This window comes from Eubalaena glacialis, chromosome 5 (assembly GCF_028564815.1).
Source record: "Eubalaena glacialis isolate mEubGla1 chromosome 5, mEubGla1.1.hap2.+ XY, whole genome shotgun sequence".
Taxonomy (NCBI): domain Eukaryota; kingdom Metazoa; phylum Chordata; class Mammalia; order Artiodactyla; family Balaenidae; genus Eubalaena; species Eubalaena glacialis.
In genome coordinates this window covers 112,185,707-112,206,600 of record NC_083720.1, presented here as the reverse complement: position 1 = coordinate 112,206,600, position 20,894 = coordinate 112,185,707, and the positions used below count along the sequence as shown (strand labels likewise).

General features: G+C 37.9%; 1 pseudogene; it reads right to left on the bottom strand.

The window, feature by feature from the left end:
- Positions 1-12,142: 12,142 nt before the first annotated feature.
- LOC133091835 (large ribosomal subunit protein eL19-like) lies at positions 12,143-15,295 on the bottom strand (annotated as a pseudogene).
- Positions 15,296-20,894: the final 5,599 nt, after the last annotated feature.

The window sequence follows — 20,894 nt, the reverse complement described above, 5'->3', positions numbered from 1 at the left end:
GACATATAGTAATATGTAAGTTTAAGATATACAGCACAATGATTTGATTTACATACATCATGAAGTGATTATCAAAATAAATTTAGTAAATCCTCTCATCTTGTGTAGGTACAAAACTAAAAAAATATAAAAATCTTTTTCTTGTGATGAGAACTCTTAGGATTTACTCTCTTAACAGCTTTCATATATAATAGACAGCATAGTTAATTATATTTATCATATTGTACATTATATCCCCAGTACTTAAATATCTTACAACTGGAAGTTTGTACCTTTTGACTGCCCTCATCCATTTCCCCCTCCGCCAACCCTCACTCCCACCCACGCCTCTGGCAACCACAAGTCTGATCTCTTTTTCTGTGAGTTAGCTTGTTTGTTTTTGAAATACAATTGACCTACAACACTATGATAGTGCCTGTTACACAACATAGTGATTCAATATGTCTATACCTTACAGACTGATCTCCACAATAAATCTAGTTATGATAAGTCTAGTTACAATCTGTCACCATACAAAAACATTACAGAGTTATTGACTATATTCTCCACACTGTACATTTCACATCTATGACTCATTTATTTTGCAAATGGAAGTTTGTACCTATTAATCTCCCACACCTATTTCGTATCTCCCCCTACTTCCCTACCCTCTGGCAAACACCTGTTTGTTCTGTGTATCTATAACTTTGTTTCTGTTACATTTGTTCATTTGTTTTGTTTTGTTTTAGATTCCACATATAAGTGAAATCATATGACATTTGTCCTTCTCTGTCTGACTTATTTCACTTAGCATAATACTCTCTAGATCCATCATGTTGTCATAAATGGCAAGATTTCATTCTTTTTTTATGGCTGAGTAACATTCCATTTTATACACACACACACACACACACACACACACACAATCTTCTTTATGCATTCATCTACTGATGGGCACTTAGGTTGCCTCCATATCTTGGCTATTGCAATGAACGTAAGGGTGCATATATTTTTCCTAATTAGTGTTTTTGTTTTCTTAGGATCTATACCCAGGAGTGGTATTGCTGGATCATGTTCTATTTTGTAGCTCTATTTTTATTTTTTTGAGAAATCTCCATACTGTTTTCTATAGTGGCTGTACCAATTTACATTCCCACCAACAGTGCACAAGGGTTCCCTTTTCTCCACATACTTGTCAACAGTTGTTATTTGTTATCTTTTTGATAATAGCCATTCTGAGAGGTGTGAGGTTGTATTACATGGTGGCTTTGATTTGTATTTCCCTGTTGATTAGTGATGTTGAGCACCTTTTCCTGTGCCTGCTAGCCACCAGTATGTCTTCCTTGGAAAATGTCTGTTCAGATCTTCTGCCCATTTTTTAATTGGGTTGTTTAATTGATATTAAGTTATATGAGTTGTTGTATATTTTGGATATAAACCCATTATCAGATATACAATTTGCAAATATCTTTTTCCATTCAGTAGGTGAATTTTTTGTTTTGTTGATAGTTTCCTTTGCTGTGCAAAAGCTTTTTAGTTTGATGTAGATCCATTTGTTTATTTTTGCTGTTGTATCCCTTGCCAGAGGAGACATATTCAAAAATATATTATGAAGATGGATGCTAAAGAGTGTACTGCCTATGTTTCTTCTAGAAGTTCTATGGTTTCAGATCTTACATTTAAGTCTTCAATGTACTCTGAATTTATTTTTGTGCATGGTATGAGAGAGTAGTGCAGTTTGATTCTTTTGCATTTAGCTGTGTGGTTTTCCCATCACCATTTGTTAAAGAGGCTGTCTTTTCCCCGTTGTATAATCTTGCTTCCTTTGTCATAGATTAATTGCTATATATATGTATGGGTTCATTTCTGGGTTCTCTATTCTGTTCCATTGATCTGTGTGTCTGTTTTTGTGCCAGACCCATACTGTTTTGATTACTATAGCTTTGTAATGTAGTTTGAAATCAGAGCGTGTAATACCTCCAGCTTTGCTCTTTCTTCTCAAGATTGTTTTGGCTATTCAGGGTCTTTTGTGTTTCCATACAAATTTTTAAATTATTTGTTCTAGTTCTGTGAAGAATGCCATTGGTATTTGGATAGGGATTGGATCTACAAGTTGCCTTGGGCATTATGGCCATTTTAACAATATTAAGTCTTCTACTTCATGAACACAGTATGTCTTTCCATCTGTTTGTGTCATCTTCATTTTCTTTCATCAGTGTCTTATAGTTTTCTGAGTGTAGGTATTTTACCTCCTTAGTTAGATTTATTCCTAGTATTTTATTCTTTTTGATGTGGTGATAAATGGGATTGTTTTCTTAATTTCTCTTTCTGATAGTTTGTTGTTAGTGTATAAAATGCAATATATTTATGTATATTAATTTTTATCCTGCAACTTTATTGAATTCACTAAGGGGCTCTAGTAGTTTTTTGGTGGCATCTTGAGGATTTTCTAGGTATAGTATCATGTCATCTGCAAACAGTGACAGTTTTATTTTTTCCTTCCCAATTTGGATTCCTTTTATTCCTTTTTCTTTTCTGATTGCTGTGGCTAGGACTTCCAATACTGTGTTAAATAAAAGTGGTGAGAGTGGGCATCCTTGTTTTGTTCCTGATCTTAGAGGAAATGCTTTTAGTTTTTTACCATTGAGTATGTTGAGTACAATGTTAGCTGTGGGCTTATCATATATAGCTTTTAATATGTTGAGGTATGTCCCCTCTATACCCACTTTGTTGACAGGTTTTTGTTGTTGTTGTTGACAGGTTTATTGAAAAATCATAAATGGATATCGAATTTTGTCAAAAGCTTTTTCTGATTCTATTGAGATGATTATATGATTTTTATTCTTCAATTTGTTAATATGGTGTAGCACATTGATTTGCAGATATTGAACCATCCTTGCATCCCTGGGATAAATCCCATTTAATCATGGTGTATGATCCTTTTCATGTATTGTTGAATTCGGTTTGCTAATATTTAGTTGTAGACTTTTGCATCTATATTAATCAGTGATACTGGCCTTTAATTTTCTTTGTTGTGATATCTTTGTCTGGTTTTGGTATCAGGGTGAATGTGGCCTCATAGAATGAGTTCAGAAGTGTTCTTTCCTCTGCAACTTTTTGGATACTTTGAGAAAGATACGTGTTAACCCTTCTCTAAATGTTTAGTAGAATTCACCCATGAGGCCATCTTGTCCTGGACTTCCGTTTACTGGGAGTTCTTTTATTTAATTACTAATGCAAATTCATTACTGGTAACTGGTCTGTTTATATTTTCTCTTTCTTCCTTGTTCAATCTTGGGAGATTGTACATTTCTAGGAATTTGGACATTTCTTCTAGGTAGTCCATTTTATTGGTGTATAATTGTTTGACGTAATCTCTTATGATGTTTTGTATTTCTGTGGTGTCTATCGTAACTTCTCCTTTATCATTTCTGATGTTATTGATTTGGGCCCTCTCCCTATTTTTTTGATGGGTCTGGATAAAGTTTTACCAATTTTGTTTATCTTTTCAAAGAACCAGCTTTTAGTTTCATTAATCTTTTATATTGGTTTGTTATTTTAGTCTTTATTTCATTTATTTCTGTTCTGAACTTTATGATTTTTCTCTCTCTCTACTACCTTTGGGTTTTGTTTCTTCTTCTGTTTCTAGTTCCTTTGGTTGTAAGGTTACGTTTTTTGAGATATTTCTTGTTTACATAGGTAGGCTTTTATTGCTACAACTTCCCTCTTAGGACTGCTTTTGCTGAATCCCATAGATTTTGGATCATTGTGTTTTTGTTTCATTTGTCTCCAGGTATTTTTTAAATTTCTTCTTGATTTCTTCAGTGATCCATTGTTTAGTAGCATATTGTTTAACCTCCACATATTTGTGTTTTTTGCAGTTTTTTTTTCTTGTAGTTGATTTCTAGTCTCATAGTGTTTGGTCAGAAAAGATGCTTGATATGATTTCAGTTTTTTAAAATTTACTGAGACTTGTTTTGTGGCCTAGCATGTGATCTCTCCTGGAGAATGTTCCATATGCACTTTAAAAAAATGTGTATTCTGCTGCTTTCAGATGGAATGTTCTACATTTATCTATTAAGTCTATCTGCTCAAATGTGTCATTTAAGGCCAGTGTTTCCTTACTGATTTTTTATCTGGATGATCTGTCCACTGATATAAGTTGGCTGTTAAGGTTCCCTACTATTATTGTATTACTGTCAACTTCTCCCTTTAGTTCTCTTAATATTTACTTTATGCATTTAGATGCTCCTATGTTGGGTGCATATATATTCTTCTTGGATTGATCCCTTGATCATTATATAATGTCTTTCTTTGTCTCTTGTTACAGCCTTTGTTTTCAAGTCTATTTTATCTGACATACAGCTTTCTTTTGATTTCCATTTGCCTGAAATACCTTTTTCCATCCCCTCACTTTAAGTCCGTGTGTGTCTTTAGATCTGAAGTGAGTCTCTAAGCAGCACGTATATGTGTCTTATATTTGTATCCATTCAACTACTCTATCTCATTTGGTTGGAGCATTTTGTCCATTTACATTTAAAGTAAATATTGATAAGTATGTACTTATTGCCGTTTTGTTCACTGTTTTGGGGTTGTTTTGTAGTTTCTTTTTGTTCCTTTCTTCTTTTATTCTCTCCCCTTGTGGTTTAATGACTGTCTTTAGCATTGTTTACATTCCTTTATCTTTTTGTGTCTATATCAATTATAGATTTTTGGTTTGTGGATACCATGAGGTTTATATATAGCAATCTATATATATTGCTCTATATCTATATCTATATATAAATATAGCTATGACTATTTTAAGTTGCTGATCTTTTAATTTCAAGTGCATTTTAACCATTCTGTATTTTTACTCTCCTCCCCCCATGTTTACTGTTTTAACATCATATCTTACATCTTTTTTTGTGTGTATCTGCTTATTGTAGATATAGACGATTTTACTACTTTTCTCTCTTAACCTTCCTACTTGCTTTGTGTGTGGCTTACTACCTTTACTGTATTTTGCCTTTACTAATGATTTTTTTCCTTTTGTAATTTTCATGTTTCAAGTTGTGCCTTTTCTTTTCCTTAGAGATGTGTCTTTAATCTTTCTTGTAAAGCTGGTTTGGTGGTGCTGAACTCCTTCTGCTTTGACTTGTCTGTAGAACTTTTGTTCTCACTATCAAATCTGAATGAAATCCTTGCTGGATAGAGTATTCTTGGTTGTAAGTTTTTCCCTTTTATCACTTTAAATATATAATGCTACTCCCTCTCTCCAGCAGATTTCTGCTGAAAAGTCAGCTGACAGCCTTCTGGAGTTCCCTTGTACATAACTTGTTGCTTTTCCCTTGCTGCTTTTAGTATTCTCTATTATTATTATTATTATTATTATTGCCATCTTAAGTACAATGTGTCTTGGTGTTATTCTCTTTGGGTTGATCCTGTTTGGAATTCTCTGTTCTTCCTGGACCTGGAGGTCTGTTCCCTTTCCCAGGTTAGGGACGTTTTCAGCTATTATATATTCAAATATATTCTCTGCCCTTTTCTTTCTCTTTTCTCCTTCTAGGACCACAATCATGCAAATGTTGGTATGCTTGATGTTGTCCCAGAGGTCTCTTAAACTGTCCTCACTTCTTTTTATTCTTTTTTCTTTTCTGTTCAGCTTCAGTGATTTCCACTGCTCTGTCTTCCAGCTCACTGACCTGTTTCTCTGTATCATTGAATATACTATTGACTCCTTCTAGTGTATTTTTTGTTTCAGTCATTGTATTCTTCATCTCAGTTTGGTTCTTCTTTATATTTTTAAACTCTTTGTTAAAAACTTCTAACTTCTCACTCTGTTCATCCAACCTTCTCCTGAGTTCTTTGAACATCTTTATGATCATTACCTTGAACTCCCTATCAGGTATCAGGAGACTGCTTATCTCCACTTCATTTAGCTCTTCTTCTGGGATTTTATCTTGTACCTTTGGTTTGAGCATACTCCTCTGTCACCTCATTTTGCCTAAGTTGGTGTTTTTATTTCCATGTATCTGGTAGGTTGGTTAAGTTTCCCAATCTTGGAGAAGTGTACTTTTGTAGAAGACATCCTATATATCCAGCAGTGTACTCCCCTCTGGTCACCAGAGCTATATGCTCTCGTGTTTCCCTCTATGTTGGCTTCATGGGTCCTTCTGTTGTTGTGGGCTCACAGCTGTGGGAAGTCTGGAATGTGTGGCTGGCCCCTGGTCCAGGTCCTATTTTATGTGGGGGTTTCTGGTCACTGGTTGGTGAGGCCAGGTCATGAAGTGGCTGGCTCTGTAGACCTGTGGTTTCTTGGGGCCAGTGCAGGCCCACTGGTGGGTGGAACCAGCTTCTGGGGTAGGTGGTTGTGGGACTGGGGGTCCGAGATCTACTGTTGGCCTCCTTGTGAGGGGGGCTGTATCCTGGGACAGCTGACTTATAGGTCTAATGTGTCTTGGAGACAGTGTTGGCCTGCTGGTAAGCAGAGTCAGGACCCAGGGGATCGTGTGGCTAGTGCTGGCTCACTGGTGGGTGGAGCCATGTCTTGGAGTCTCTGATTGCAGTGCCCTGGGGATCCTGAAGCTGGTGTCAGCCCACTGGTAGATGAGTCCAGATCCCAGGGCTGCTGGCTGATGAGTCCAGTGTGTCCCAGAGCTGATATTGGCCTATTGGTGGGCAGGGCCAGGGCATGGGGGTCCTGGAACTGGTGCAGGCCTATTGGTTGACTGGCTGGGTCCTAACAAGGCAGGCTGTGAGATTGCAGTGGTCCAAGGGCTTTTGTCTGTCCACTGTTGGGTGGAGCTGTGGCCCAGGAGATCCTGGGTCTGGTTCCCACCCACTGGTAGTTGAAGCCAGGTCCTGGCACTAGTGCTGGCCCACTGGCAGGCAGAGCTGGGCCCTGGAGTCTCTGGCTATAGGACCCAGGGTTCCCAGTGCTGGTGTCAGTCCACTGGTGGGTGGATCCAAGGCCCAAGGGGTCCTAAGGCTAGTGCTGGTTTACTGGTGAGTGGTGCCAGGTCCCAGAATCTCTGGTTGCAGTGCCCTGGCTGTTGGCCTGCTGGTGGGCAGAACAGGTTCCTGACACAGCTCACTGTAGGATCTGGGTTTTCCCAAAGCTTGTTTTTGGCCAGCTGGTGGGTGGGCCACATCCTAAGGTGGCTGGTTGAGGGGCCTAAGGTGTCTTAGAGCTGGTATTGGCCTGCTGGTGGGTGGGGCTGGGTCCTGGTGCTAGTAAGCTAGATAGAGGATTCCAAAATGGCACTTGCCAGCAGCAGTGTCTATGTGGTAGAACAAGCTCCCCAAAATGTCTGCCACCAGTGTCTATGTCCCCAGGCTGAGCTCCAGTTGCTTCCTGCCTCTCCAGGAGGCTCTCCAAGATCAGCAGGTGGGTCTGACCTTCTTCTGTGGGTCCTGGAGCATGTGAGATTTTGTGTGCGCCCTTTAAGAGTGGAGTCTCTATTTCCCTCAGTCCTCTGGGTCTCCCAAAAGTAAGCCCTGCTGGCCTTCAAGGCCAAATACTCTGGGGGTTTGTCTCCCCAATGGAGGACTCCTGGTCTGGGGAGCCCAACATGGGTCTTGAACCTCTCACTCCTTTGGGAGAACCTCTGTAACTGTAATTGCAGTACCCCCACCCCCCACCCAGGGGTACTATATCACAACTCTGCCCCTTCTACCTGTCTCTCAGTTCCTTCTTTATATCTTTAGTTGTAGAAGAAGATATTTTCTGGTAGGTTTCAGTCTTTTTATAGACAGTTGTTCTGTAAACAGTTGTAAATTTGGTGTGCTCATTGAGGAATTGAGCTCAGGGTCTTCCAACTCTGCCACCTTGACCACTCCCCCCTTGTGGTTTTGATTTGCATTTCTCTGATGACTAATGATGTTCAGCATCTTTTCATGTACCTGTTGGTTGTCTGTATGTCTTCTTTGGAAAAATGTCTATTCAGATCATCTGCAAATTGGATTTTTTTTTTTTTTTTTTTTTTGCTATTGAGTTTATGAGTTCTTCGTATATTTTGGGTATTAGCCCCTTATCAGATATATGATTTGCAGATATTTTATCCCATTCAATAGGTTGCCTTTTCATTTTGTTGATGGTTTCCTTTGCTGTGCAGACACTTTTTAGTTTGATATAGTCCCATTTATGGGGTTTTTTTTTGCTTCTGTTGTTTTTGCTTTTGCTGCCTATGAATTTTTTAATAAAGGGGAAAAACAGAATCATTTCCCTCAAATTTAGTCATTTTCCACATCCTGCTTCTAACGTCTTCAAAATTAATAACAAAATGGCAACCTAATATTGCCTATGTTTGTCCTATGTTTGTCAGGTCAGTTTGTTGGGGCTAGGATCACAAGCCCAAATTCACGGCCAGCCAACTATAGCTGCTGTGACCATTGCAATGAACATGAAGTTCCAAAGACTTTCTTTTTTAAATTTTTACAATTTTTTAAACATCTTTTTTGGAGTATAATTGCTTTACAATGGTGTGTTAGTTTCTGCTTCATAACAAAGTGAATCAGCTATACATATACATATATCCCCATATCTCCTCCCTCTTGCGTCTCCCTCCCACCCTCCCTATCCCACCCCTCTAGGTGGTCACAAAGCACTGAGCTGATCCCCCTGTGCTAAAAGTTCCAAAGACTTTCTTAACACAAAGGTAACCATAGACAGTTGCACACTCGTTACTAGAAACCAGACTTTATCCCCAGTCTCCTATCTTGTGTTTAAAGTAGGTGAGCAGGTAAATCTCATACTCTTGTCATTCTAGCTGAAATCCTGGATGCCTGGACTAGTAGTCAGGCCAGAACTGGCAGCTCCATGCCTTTTATCACTTGGAACCCCACCATGCCAGCTGCCTGGTCCTCCAGGATATCCCAGTTACATAACTGGGGAAAGAGAATTCAAAGAAAGAGTAACAGAAATGGCTACAGGAGTTCAGCTCCATTTATAAACCATTTACTTTAACCATTAAACTTCCTCAAAAGGAATGGAGCCATGAAGAAGGAAGCCTTGGGATCTTCCTATAGGCTGGTATATACCATGAACAATAAATTACAAAATAAACTTACTTGATGAAATAAATTTGAAGGGTAATCTTCATTGACATAATGGAATCTGAGTATTTCTATTATATAGAGAGCATTTATTTTCCTTTTTCTGTTTTTAATTGATGACTTAATTCAGGCCTTCTGATTCCTCATAAGATGGTTAACTTGTATTGGCTGCAGGCATTTTCCCAGGACCAAACCCTGGAAATGTCATCATAGCAAAAGAGAGGATCTATAAAACTATGAATAAAAATGTGAGAAACCCTGAAAAGACAGAAACTGTTTTGGGAAAAAAAACAGTAACCCAGATGCAGCATACTTGAAGTCTTGGGAAGAGTTTGTTTGATATCATTTCATTTCCTCAAATGCTATTGGGTGGAAGAGTACCTTCTGCTTTGATACTGTGAGGCAGCAAAATGGTAGGACCACCAGGGCAGTGAGTGGGAGGGTCACACCAGGATGGTGCTGGTGGTGGTGAAGACTAGATAACAGCAGGTCCTGGAGTTATCCCTTCTTCCTCCTTCACTCCGAGAGCACTGGGTGTGTATAACCAAAACATTAGGAGACTCTGGTCTATGCCCAGCTCTCAACTCCTTAAACTCACCAGGAAGGGTACAATACAGGGACTGGGCTCTCCCCTCCAACCCAAGTTCGTATTACTAATGAAGACTGTGAATGTGACTGTGAGCTTACGGGGAACGCTAGATAACTGAGGAGCCCAACAGCTACAAAACAACTAAACAAGCTATAGTGGATGACGTTTGATCTTATTTCGTTAAGAAATAGATTACAAATTTAAGATAAGCATAATACATGTTCTCTAAGAAAGAAGAAAGCTAGTGGTAACATGAAATAAGAACTAGTAGTTATAAAGGAGAATAAAGAAGAAATACCTGAGTAAGAAATCCATGATTTAAAATAAATAGCAGAATAGAAACAACCAATAAATTAACAAGGAGGTGAAAAAATAGGTCAAAGAACTCCACCAGCAACACCAGGAATAAATAAAGGGAAATCATGTGACAAGTGTGGCTCAAATCTTATCTCTGCCACTTACCAGCTGAATGACTCTAAGCAAGTCACTTAACTTAAGCGACTTAACTCCCTGCAACCATTTTATTATCAGTAAAATGGATATATTAATAGTACCTACTCTATACATTTATAGTGAGGATTAAATGAGTTAATATATGCAAAGTGCACAGAAGAGTCTTTGGTACATAGCCAATACTATATACAATAAGCTATTATCATCATTAAGATATAGGATATATAAAAGAACAATTTGTAGGAGATGTAGGAGAGAAGCACACATGTCATCATTCAAATAATAGGAGTCCTGGGAGAGAAAAACAATTGAGTGGAAAAAAGGTAATGTTTGAAGAAAAGATTGCAAATATTCCAGAATGAAAGAAAGATGAAACATCTCTGACTGAAGGAGCTCACAGAGGGCTAAACAAAATGGATGAGAAAAAATCTATAGCTAGGCACATTATGATAAAGCTTAAGATCGAAGAGTGAGAGAAATTATAAATGATTCCAGAAAGAAAAAATAGAAAACCTTCAAAAGAACAATATTTGATTGACATCAGACTTCTCCACAATAACATTGGATGCAAGAAGATAATGAAGTAATGTTTCAAGGTGTTGAAGTAAAAGAAGTAAAAGAATTGGAAAAGTAGAATTTTGTATCCAGCAAAACTATTATTTAAATATGATGGAGCAAGAATGATGGTGTCAGGCATTCAAGGCTCAGAGGGTTTGTATCCAAAAACCAACTTTGAAAAGACTATTAGAGGGAATAGTCTAAGAAAAATGGAAATAAATTTAGGCAGTCACAATGAGATCTATGGAAATAAGAGCTGAGTAAAGAACTTATTAAGTAATTTATAAGAATAATATGCCTGTGTGTGTGTGTGATGTATGTGTGTGTGTATGGTGATGCAGAACTAAAATTCCATGTAACTGCAACCAAGAATGTGTGTGTAGTTTGGCTGCAGGAGCAGGTGAAAGAAAGAGGGAGCTGAGAGAGTTCTAAAGTCCTTGTCTTAGAGAGAAAATACAAATGTTGGTAAGTGTAGGTCTTCGTAAGTTAGGCATATAGAATATATAATTTTCACATCAGCAGAAAAATAATCTATCATAGAAGTGGGAGAGGGAAAAAATAAAAGAACTCCATCCTTTAGCTTCTCCCATGGTATTAAATCCCTACTTCCTTTATTCTTAATTTTGTCATACACAGGTTGAGTTAACAATTGGCCACACACTCATTTGGCTTATTCCATTGTCACTATTAGAGACAGATAATATACTAGCTATAAATTATATACCAATATATCTGAAACCTCATTAATTCATAATTAATTTGCTAAAAAATTAACTTAATAAGTTGTATTCTGTGACACGGCTGACAGAGATGGGTTGAGACTTAATTCCACAACAATTTAAGAAAATTAGGAGTGCACCAAGATTACAAGAGAGAATATTTAAATTACTCGAGACAACATTGTAAGGATCCCAAATATTTCCAAAGCAGCCATTTACTCACATCATTTGCTTGCAAATATGCTCAGCTAAATCACTCTCATGTATTTATTCAATCTGTTCTCAATTCTTTCACTCAGTATTTTATCGCTCAATTTTCTGTTTAGAATAAATATTTATTATCAGTCTGGACATATAAAACATTTGAATTTTTCTTAAATTAAGACAAAAGCTTTCCTCCTTTTGATCTGAATGAGTGGGGTAAGTTTCTACTGTAAGGAGAAATCTAGTATTAAATCTTTACTAACTGCAACACAACACTCGGGCCAACGTCACATCAACCTTGGGTGGCAGTGTACACCCCCTAGGTAGGAAGCTGACCCATCCATGGGGATTCCAGTTCTCACAGTAAGCAGTATCGAGATTTAAAAAAAAAAAAACTTTACACTTACATATACCATGCGGGTGCGTTCAGACAAGGTAACTGGTGCATAACCAAGTAACACATTCCTGGTTAAAACTACAACACATGTTTCTTTGGCTTATTACTATTATCTATCTTTTTTTTTTTTTTTAATGGCAGAGACTTGTTTTACTGAGTGGTTGGTCTTCACAGTTGCTGAGGCCAAGGAGAGGAAGGGGGGAAGCTTTATTTCGTGGTCTCTGCCTCCTGGCCGGCCTCCAGGAGCTCGGCCTTGGCCGGGAGCAGCTCCCCAGGGCGCTGGCGTGCTTCCCGTGTTCGCCCTGAGCTCTCGGCCCTGTCAGCCAGGAGCTCTCTGCGGGCGTTGTCCGTCTGCAGCTCTGATGTGTTCCGTAAGAATCCGCCTGCTCTGGGACACGCTCCCCTTCGCTTGCATGTACCGGCTGTGATGCAAGCGGCGGTCGCCCGACTTAGACCCGCGGTGTTCTCTGAGTAGTGGGCACAGAGTTCTCATCCCCCTCATCCAGGTTGCCTTCTTGGACATTCGAACGCCCTGTGCTTACCTGTACCCGTGTGCCTGCCCTTTTCCGGCATCCAGCCCGGGAAAGGACAGTCACAAGCTTGCGGGTGATCAGCCCATGTTTGATCGGCTCTGGATCTGCCAACGGGAGCCGGCAGTGGCTATTTCATTAGTCTCCTCAGAGTCCAACCAGGCCTTCTTCTCGACACAGCGGAGGACGCTGGAAGCGAGCCTCTTCTGAGGCCTGACATTCTCACGGCTGCGGTCCAAGCGCCAAAGAAAAGTTAAGTTATCGGATTTTTTTTTCTCTTAAAAAATGTATTATCTTTTTACAAAATAATTATATTACAAACTCACTGTTGCAAAAAAAAATTATCTCTAATCCTTTTGTTAATATTACATAGGAATATTTTACTTTTAATAAAAACAGGACTCTCCTTTTGCCATCAAAATCATAGTAAGGAGTGTTTCCCATGCCATGAATAGTTTTCCATAACAGAATTTTTTTTTTTAAAGGATATTTATTTTACTTTTTTTTTTAAAGGAATTCCTTTATTTTTATTATTTATTTATTTATTTATTTTTGGCTGTGTTGGGTCTTCGTTTCTGTGCGAGGGCTTTCTCTAGTTGCGGCAAGCGGGGGCCACTCTTCCTGGCTGTGCGTGGGTCTCTCACTATCGTGGCCTCTCCTGTTGCGGAGCACAGGCTCCAGATGTGCAGGCTCAGTAGCTGTGGCTCACAGGCCCAGTTGCTCCGCGACACGTGGGATCCTCCCAGACCAGGGCTCGAACCCGTGTCCCTTGCATTGGCTGGCAGATTCTCAACCACTGCGCCACCAGGGAAGCCCCATAACAGAATTTTTAATGACTGCAAAGTACTCCACGGTATGGATGCTTTACAATTTATTTAATCAAGTCTGGAATGTTAAATATTTTTCTAGCTGTGCAACCTCCTCTCTTTTCTGCATCTGTAAAATGAGGCCAGTACTCATGCCAGCTTTAAGGGTTGTTATGAGAATTAAATGAATTAAAACATGCAAAGTCTTAGAACAGCGCTGATTGATATTCCCTGTCTAAACTATGACCACCATCAAGGCAAGGATCTTGTCTGCCTTGTTCAATATGGTATCTCTAGGATCTAACATCAACTTGGCACAGAGGAGGTGTTCAATAAATGGGAATAGTAGTGTTGGTTTTAACAGTACTGCTGGTAGAATTAAACTCTCAAGAAATATTTGTTGAACAAAGTAATTAACATTCTTTTACTTATATATTGATAGACAACTATTTTAAAACAATTAAGTATACTCGGACGCTCTGTAATAAATTCCAGGGTAAGTAACATTCCAGGGTAACAAACATTTCGTTTTTAAATGCTCAGACCCTTTTCGTTGCCAGCTGGAAATTCAGTGCAGTCTTAAATTCACTGGAGCAATATTTTCCAGGAAGTATTCAATGAGTGTTCCACAAGTAATTAATAGCTATTCTATGAACCTGTTGGGTGATTAAATAAGTTTGTTAAACTTTAAGTTAAACAGAATTAAACAGTTATCTTTGCCACATCTCTGAACTTTTATAAAGCTTCTGTGCACTGAGAATTTCTGAAAGGAATGTAGTATGTGGTGTTTCTCAAATTAATTTTATCACATAACTTTTTTTCATGGAACATTTTCTGGTTTAAGTATTGTACTGAACACAGTTTGGGAATTCAAGGATAATGTTTCTGAGATATAGATCTTTCCATTTTATAAACAAGAACGCCTATGTGGAGTAGGCTGGAGAGAGGAAAGGGACGAATGTGAGGTGGATGCTATGCTAGATACTTTACATGGAATGTCTATGGTCATCACTGATGTTGCTTAGTAAACATGCAGGTGCCCACATTTTGGGTGCCGGTAGCATGATACCTCCTAGACCCCTTTGTTGGTGGCGACCTCTTAGACACTTTTGTTGGTGGCACCATGTGACCAGTCCCAGCTAACGAACTGTGATTGGAAAGAACATGTGGCAATTTGGAACTTAGCATGTAATTGCCCATGTGAGATCACCCAGAGCTCTCCTGTCCCTCTGCCATGGCCACCTACAATGTGACAGGTGGCAGTGCTCCATCAGTCTGGGCTCCTGAGTAAAGGGAGGAGGAATGGCTGCATGGGAGCAGACCCACAGCTACTGTAGCTCAAGAGAGAAATAAACCTTTGTTATTTTAAGCTGAGATTTGTGGGACTGTTTATTATTGCAGTATAACCTAGTCTACCCTGACTGATACAGTATCTTATTTAATCTAGACAACCAACATACAAGACAGACAATATTGTTGTAAGTGTAAGTGATGTGAAAGTGGAGACTTTGAGAGGCTAAGTAATTTGTGTCTAAAGTTACGCTGCCAGCCTTTGAACTGTCTTATTCCAAAGCCCATTTCATTTCCATCTTATCACTCTGACTCAAAAAATGTGTTGAAATACAACTCTTCGATTTACTAAAGTACTTAGAAATAGGTAGGAGCTAGACAATTTTTATTGAACAATGTTGCTTATGCCCTTGAATTATTCTTTCACTGGGGTTAGTGAAAGGATGGAGTCCTGTGCAGCGGTCCCCAACCTTTTTGGCACCAGAGACAGGTTTCGTGGAAGACAGTTTTTCCATGGACGTGAGGGGGCGGGTGGGATGGTTCAGGTGGTAATGCAAGCGATGGGGGTGCTGCAAGCGATGGTTTAGGTGGTAAGGCGAGCGATAGGGAGTGATGGGCAGCGACAGATGAAGCTTTCCTTGCCCGCCCGCCACTCACCTCCTGCTGTGCGGCCCGTTTCCTAACAGGCCAGTACTGGCTGGAGACCCCTGCTGTACTGTGCCAGCTAAGTACATTTCTAGAGGCTAAAGTGAAGGCTGGATGTAAAATTTCCTCTGGGGTCAGCAGAAATTTGATTCATCATAATTTCAAATCAAGGGATAAATCAACAGAGCAGCATAAATTGTCCAAAAGCTAATTTTGGAGTAATTTTCATCAGTTTCAAAATATGTTAGTTATAAGTTATCTAACCTTGACATTATGAAAGCCATTCCATGCGTATTTCAAAAAATAATTATTCGACTTTTTCTATAGAAGCAGGAAGATGGGGATGATATCTTTTTATGTATCAGCAATTTTGAAAATCACATAAATTACACTTTTCTTTCATTAGGTCACTTCAATCATTAAACTTTGAGAGGAAAATAAGCTGCTCTAATTTTTAATCTCTTATTCATTGATTGGACAAATAATTTTTGAGGGCACTGTGCTAGGCACTGCAGGTAGAGCAATAAATAAAGCAGACCAAAATCTCTGTGGTCTTGGATGCCATATTTTAGTAGGGGAAACAGATAATAACAAGATAATAAAATACAGTGTTAGATGGTGAGAAGCACTATGGAGAAAAATAAAGCAGAGATAGATATAGTTTGTATGTATGATGTGGAAAAAGGATGTAATTCACACAATATGGCCTTGGAAGGTCTTACTGAGAAAGTGAAATTTCAAAAAAGCCCTAAAGAAGATAAAATAGTCATCTACCTGTCTTTGTGGAGGGCGCACATTCCAGGATTATGGAATAGCCAGAATAAGGGCTCTGATGCAGAAGTTTGCCTGGTATGGTCAAGAAGGCTGAAAGTCACTGTAGCTGGAGTAAAGTAAAGGCTAGGATTTTTTCAGTCTGGTTCATCATGAATACTGACCCTGGCAACTAGCACTGTACCTAGCACATAGTAGGCACTCCGTAAATGTGTGTTGAATAAATAAATCAACCAATGGGAAAAGGGTGTAAATGGGGTTAGCACTGGTGGCCAGAGGGATTCTAATTTTATCATATGTGTGCATGTATATACACCTTTTTTTAATAAAAAAAGGATTAAAGTAAATATGACCAGATCTTAATTAACCCAGTAGTCAATTCTGGGTTGTGAGAAAGTATAATGTAATAGAAAGTACTCTTTAAATGTCTATTCAAAATTTCTAAAATTATAATACACAACAAACAAACCATGGCAAACAATTCAAGAGATAATACCAAAAAATCACAAATCCCAAAGTGTCCAGTACAGGGCTTAGTGTTTTCACTTGCTATATCATGTTATTCTACACACCTGTGAGAAAGTTGGTATTATGTCCATTTTACAACTGTGAAAACTAAAGCTCAGAGAGGTTACATGAGTTACATGAGTTGACCAAGCCTATGTACAACTGGGAAAGAGAAGAGCTGAAATTTTCATATAGGTTTTTATAATTCCAGTGCTTTTTTTTGAACACCATTCCGCATATAAAATATATGAAAATATCTTATATGCAGACATAAAAATATATGTATCTGTGTATAAAAATAGGCTTTCTACAAGTATAGACTATAAGATATGCTTAACTATTTGTCACATCTAGTAAAAATAAGTAGTAAGAAAAACAAACTTGTGTAAAATTTTAATATGATTTCCTGCTATTAATATTTGTTCATAAAGCAGTCATTCTGATTTTGCATCCTGTAGTCATTCTACCGACCACTCCCCTTCTTTCCTCTTACACCTCCAACTAATTGACATAGACACTACTCACCCACTTCCTAGAACTTAAACACATGCTTTGGACTTACTCTATATCCTAGTTATTCATAGAACTGAAGCCCTGTCTCTGGGTTACAGGGGGCTACTGGACTGAACCAGAGAAGTGGTTCTAATTCAGTCTGGTTAGCCTGCCCCATATACACAGGACAGAATGAAAATCAGAATTACAGATTGTAGTTGTTTCAATTACAGATTGTATTTCTTTCAAGTTTCCATTTAAATACATTATTCCTACAGAAAAAGATTCCAGTGGTGCTAAGACACAGGTTGAGGTGGAAATGTATCTCATTTATTAAGAATGAGAATTAGAATGGAATGACTAAAAGCTGGCAAAACATAAAAGGTCAGTGATTTCAGGGTTGCCCTAGAGATTGTACATACAAGCGGATCAATGCAAATTAGAACAGATATAATAATTGCTTAGAAAGATCTGATGCTTTAATTTAAAATGCAAACTATTTCCTTAATTTCATTTTCTGATATTTCTTTGTTAGTGTATAGAAATGCAACATATTTCTGTGTATTAATCTTGTATCCTGCAACTTTAGCAAATTCATTAATGACCTCTAGTAGTTTTCTGGTAGTGTCTGTAGGATTTTCTATGTATACTATCATGTCATCTGCAAACAGTGACAGTTTTACTTCTTCCTTCTCAATTTGGACACCATTTATTTCTTTTTCTTCTCTGATTGCTGTAGCTAGGACTTCCAAAACTATGTTGAATGAAAGTGGCAAGAGTGGGCATCCTTGTCTTGTTCCTGATCTTAGAGGAAATGCTTTCAACTTTTCACCATCGAGAGTGATGTTAGCTGTGGGTTTGTCATATATGGGCTTTATTTTGCTGAGGTATGTTCCCTCTCTGCCCACTTTCTAGAGAGTTTTTTTTTTTAAATCATAAATTGATGTCAAATTTTATCAGAAGCTTTTTCTGCATCTATTGAGATAATCATATGATTTTTATTCTTCAATTTGGTGTATCACATTGATTGATTTGCAGATACTGAAAAATGCTTGCATCCCTTGGATAAATCCCACTTGATTGTGGTGTGTGATCCTTTTAATGTATTGCTGAATTTTGTTTGTGAGTATTTTGTTGAGGATTTTTGTATCTATGTTCATCAATGATATTGGGCTGCAATTTTGCTTTATTGTGATATGTGGTTTTGGTATCAGGGTGATGGTAGCCTCGTAGAATGAGTTTGGAAGTGTTCCATCCTCTGCAAGTTTTTGGAATAGTTTCAGAGTGTTAGGTGTTAACTTTTCTCTAAATGTTTGGTAGAATTCACCTGTGAAGCCATCTGGTCCTGGACTTTTATTTTGGGGAGTTTTTTTTTTTTTTACTGGTTCAATTTTGTTACTGGTAATTGGTCTGTTCATATTTTATATTTCTTCCTGGTTCAGTCTTGGGAAATTGTACCTTTCTAAGAATTTGTTCATTTCTTCTAGGTTGTCCATTGTATTGACATATACTTGCTTGTAGTAGTCTCTTATGATCCTTTCTATTTCTGTGGTGTCTGTTGTAACTTTTCCTTTTTCATTTCTGATTTTATTGATTTGGGCCCTCTCCCTGTTTTTTTGATGAGTCCAGCTAAAGGTTTATCAATTTTGTTTATCTTTTCAAAGAACCAGCTTCTAGTTTCATTGATCTTTTCTATGAATTTTTTAGTCTCTATTTTATTTCTGCTCTGATCTTTATGATTTCTTTCCTTCTACTAACTTTGGGTTTTGTTTGTTCTTCTTTTTCTAGTTACTTTTGTAAGGCTAGGTTGTTTATTTGAGATTTTTCTTGTTTCCTGATGCGCTTGAATCACTATAAACTTCCCTCTTAAAACTGCTTTTGCTGCATCCCATAGGTTTTGGATTGTTGCGTTTTCACTTTCATTTGTCTCTAGGTATTTTTTTATTTCTCCTTTGATTTCTTCAGTGATCCATTGGTTGTTTAGTAGCATATTGTTTAGCCTCCATGTGTTGTTGTTTCTTGCAGTTTTTGTCTTGTAGTTGATTTCTAGCCTCATAGCACTGTGGTTGGAAAAGATGCTTGACATGATTTCAATTTTCTTTAACTTACTGAGGCTTGCTTTGTGGCCCAGCATGTGATCTATCCTGCAGAATGTTCCATGTGCACTTGAAAAGAATGTGTATTCTGCTGCTTTTGGATGGAATGCTCTTTAGATATCAATTAAATCCATTGGGTCTAATGTGTTTTTTTGGGGTTTTTTTGAATTTTATTTTATTTTATTTTTATTTTATACAGCAGGTTCTTATTAGTTATCTATTTTATACATATTAGTGTATATATGTCAATCTCAATCTCCCAATTCATCCCACCACCAACCCCTCTCTGCCCGCTTTCCCCCCTTGGTGTCCATATGTTTGTTCTCTACATCTGTGTCTCTATTCCTGCCTTGCAAACCGGTTCATTTATACCATTTGTCTAGATTCCACATATATGCGTTGATATATGATATTTGTTTTTCTCTTTCTGAATTATTTCACTCTGTATGACAGTCTCAAGGTCCATCCACATATCTACAAATGACCCAATTTCGTTCCTTTTTATGGCTGAGTAATATTCCATTGTATATATGTGCCACATCTTCTTTATCCATTTGTCTATCAATGGGCATTTAGGTTGCTTCCATGACCTGGTGATTGTAAATAGTGCTGCAATGAACATTGGGGTGCATGTGTGTTTTTGAATTATGGCTTTCTCTGGGTATATGCCCAGTAGTGGGATTGCTGGGTCATAAGGTAATTCTATTTTTAGTTTTTTAAGGAACCTCCGTACTGTTCTCCATAGTGGCTTCATCAATTTACATTCCCACTAACAGTGCAAGAGGGTTCCCTTTTCTCCACACCCTCTCCAGCATTTGTTGTTTGAAGATTTTCTGATGATGCGCATTCTAACTGTTGTGTGGTGATACCTCATTGTAGCTTTGATTTGCATTTCTCTAATAATTAGTGATGTTGAGCAGCTTTTCATATGTTGGTTGGCCATCTGTATGTCTTCTTTGGAGAAATGTCTATACACATTTTCTGCCCATATTTTGATTGGGTATTTTTTTTTTTTAATATTGAGCTGCATGAGCTGTTTATATATTTTGGAGATTAATCCTTTGTCTGTTGATTCGTTTACAAATATTTTCTCCCATTCTGAGGGTTGTCTTTTCATCTTGTTTATAGTTTCCTTTGCTGTGCAAAAGCTTTTAAGTTTCATTAGGTCCCATTTGTTTATTTTTGTTTTTATTTTCATTACTCTAGGAGGTGGGTCAAAAAAACATCTTGCTGTGATTTATGTCAAAGAGTGCTCTTCCTATGTTTTCCTATAAGAGTTTTATAGTGTCCGGTTTTACATTTAGGTCTTTAATCCATTTTGAGTTTATTTTTGTGTATGGTGTTAGGGAGTGTCCTAATTCCATTCTTTTACATGTAGCTGTCCAGTTTTCCCAGTACCACTTATTGAAGAGGCTGTCTTTTCTCGACTGTATATGCTTGCTTCCTTTATCAAAGATAAGGTGATCATATGTGCGTGGGTTTATCTCTGGGCTTTCTATCCTGTTCCATTGATCTATATTTCTGTTTTTTGCCAGTACCATATTGTCTTGATTACTGTAGCTTTGTAGTACAGTCTGAAGTCAGAGAGTCTGATTCCTCGAGCTCCATTCTTTTCCCTCAAGATTGCTTTGGCTATTTGGGGTCTTTTTTGTCTCCATACAAATTTTAAGATATTTTGTTCTAGTTCTGTAAAAAATGCCATTGGTAATTTGATAGGGATTGCATTGAATCTGTAGATTGCTTTGGGTAGTATAGTCATTTTCACAACATTGTTCTTCCAATTCAAGAACATGGTATATCTCTCCATCTGTTTGTATCATCC